Below are 3,162 nucleotides of genomic sequence, written 5' to 3'. Positions count from 1 at the left end.
CTCACCATGATATTTTATAGTCCATATGTCAAAAATACAAAGTAAAATGAAACAATATTAATAGCCTTAAGGGGGAAAAAGATACCTTACCTTCAAAGGTAAGTGATACAAAATAAAATCAGACCTCATTATCAAAAAAGTTAAGAATAAAAATAGTGGGGCTGAAGAGATAACACAGTAGTTCAAAGCATGCACTACTGTCCCAGAGGATCTGAGTTCAGTTCCCAGCACCCAAGTTGAACAACTCATAACCACCTCTAACTCCAGCTCCAAGGGGTCTGATATCCTCTTCTAGTCTCTGCAAGCAACTGAATATATGTAACTTACACAGAAATATACATATTTTTTTTAATTTTTAAAAAGGTGCCTTAACAGCAAGGGATAATACATTTTCAGTTACTAAAATTAATTGCCAACCAAGATCTTTTCAACCAAGCTGTTTTTTCAAAGTGATGGAGAATATGTATATTTCAAGGCAGCATAAATTAAGGCAGTTATTGACCACTAAGCCAGCACTAGAGAAGAAATGTAAATGGGGATTATAGACAGTCTCAATTATGAGAACACATGAGAGAACAAATGAACAGAAAAAAAGATAGAAAGCAATCCGTCAGGGCCAGCATACTAAAGCAGCATACCCCCAATTTCAACCAGAGAAAAAACAAAGCAAACAATAACCTATCACAAGAGCAACGAACAAAATTACATAATTCCAGGAATTAGAAAATAGCTCTCAATAATTGCCCTAAATAGATACAGCCTCAGCTCACCTATAGACTACAATGAAAAAAGCCAACCATGTATTGTCTCAAGAAAGCACACCTCCCAGACAAAGAGACCAGAGACTGGGAGTCAAAGGATATATCAGTCTGCCAAGAGGATGGATGCTAAAAGCAGGATGAAGTAGCTAATCTGCTGGCTAATAACGTAGTTTTCATGGGAAAATTGGTCAGAAATGGTAACAAGAGACACTACCTACCAATAAAGGGAACACGTCAACAGTTGACTACTACAATTACAAATATGTATACACAAATGTTGGAGCTCAAAAATTCATAAAACAAATATTATCAGGATGAAAGATCACATAGGGTCCTGACTGCCCCACATGCAGGTCCCTCCCACTCCGTAGCTAACCTTTCCACCTAAACAAATTTTACACATCCTTTTCTAGAGTCTAGCAGGTTAAATCCACCTGATCCTTCCTCCACATACAACCCCCAACCCCAGATCTACCTCCAGACTCCATCCTTGGACCAGGATGTATATCATACTCAACAGCCAAGTCCCTTGTGTGTACCAGACTTCATTCCACCAAAACCAAATCCAACCTCTAGGCCCAACCAGATCTGCATATCCTAGTTTCTGCCCCAACCTGTTCCACCCATATTAGACACACAACTAACAAAAGAAATCCACATGCCCAGATCTCATCACAAAAATACATACAATATGAAAAGTTAAAACAGTGTCCCCCCCAAACCCAACAATCATGTAAAAATGTTTTCCAATATCCTTAATAGATTCAAAAATGCTCGACAAAATACTTGCAAACCAAATCCATACATCAAAAGAATTATCCACCATAACCAAGCTGGATTTATCCCTGAAACACAGATAATGTTTGCTATATGCAGCTAAATAAATGTAATAAACCATATAAATGAACTTAAAGACAAAAATCACACGATATCTCAATAGACACCAAACAAAAAACCTTTCTCAAAATCTATCATCCCTTCTTGTAAAAGTACTATAGAATGTACGGCTAGAGGAAAAATACCTCACAACAATAAAAGCTGTATATGAGAAACCTATAGCCACATCATCCTAAATGGAGAGAAACTTGAAGCAACCTCATGGAAGTCAGGACCGAAAGAGGGGTATCCACTCTCTCCACTCCTTTTCAATATTGTGCTCACAGTACTTGCTAGAACAGTAAAGCAAGAGAACAAAATGAAGGGGATACAAATAGGGAAAGAAGTCAAACTATCCCAGTTTTCAGATGATATGATACTACACATTCGAGATCCCAAAAATTCTACTAGAAAACGTTTAGAAACAGCAAGCCAGTTCAGCAATGTGGAAGAACACAGAGTCGACTTACACCAATCAGTAGTCTTTTTATACACAAAGAGCAAACAGAGAAAGAGGTCCTGGACAGAATACCATTCACAATAACTTCAAAGAAAATAAAATGTCGTGAATTAACCTAAGCTAGGTGTTGAAGGACCTCCATAATTAAAGCTTGAAACCTCTTAAGAAAGAGGCAGAAGAAAGACCCTAGGGAATAGAAAGATAGCCCATGCTCACGAATTGCTAGACTTCACATTGTGAAACTGACCATTGTACAAAAAAAAATTCACAGGCTGTTAGGGAAATAGAAATTAAAAATACTTTGATGTTTCATCTTACCCCAGTCAGAATGGGAACAAAATCAACAAAACGAACTACAACAAATGCTGGAGAGGATGCTGGGCTGGGGAAGAACCTTCACTTACTGCTGATGGCATCGGAAACCGGTACAGCCACCCTAGAAAACAGTAGCGAACCTTCAAAAGCAAAACAATAAATACAAGCTACCATATAACCCAGTCACACCACTACAATATGTCCAAAGTACCTACATCCTATTCCACAGATACTTGCTCAGCCATGTCCATTGTTGCTCTATGCACAATAGCCAGGAAACAGCAGCAACCTCCATGTCCTTCAGCTGAGAAATGCACAGTGAAAATGTGCTACAGATGCAGTATCACATTGATACTGCATCAGAAAAATGAAGATCTGCAGGCGAATGGAACTAGACGAGAGAGGAGTGATTGAAGGGACCCAGACCCAGAAAGACAACAGTGTGTGTTCTCTCATTTGAGGCTCCTAGCTCCAAATCTTCAGAAGTAAGTGTGTAACCAGGAATAACTGCAGAAACCAGGAAAGTAAAAATAGACCATTTTGGGGAGAAAGAGGGGAAGTAATAGGGAGGAGAATAGCAAGGTACACGTGACCTGAAGGGGAAAGAGGAAAAAACAGTGGACTTGAATAGGGAGCGAGAGGCAAAGAGATACAGAGGAAGGAGGAAGGTGGGCAAAAGTAATAATAAGAATGCCCGAAAATATCATAAGGACTCACAGTATTAACTACCTAACAATATCTATAATACTT

This window comes from Microtus pennsylvanicus, chromosome X (assembly GCF_037038515.1).
Source record: "Microtus pennsylvanicus isolate mMicPen1 chromosome X, mMicPen1.hap1, whole genome shotgun sequence".
In the NCBI taxonomy this organism is placed as follows: domain Eukaryota; kingdom Metazoa; phylum Chordata; class Mammalia; order Rodentia; family Cricetidae; genus Microtus; species Microtus pennsylvanicus.
Note: the sequence above shows the minus strand (reverse complement) of the source record.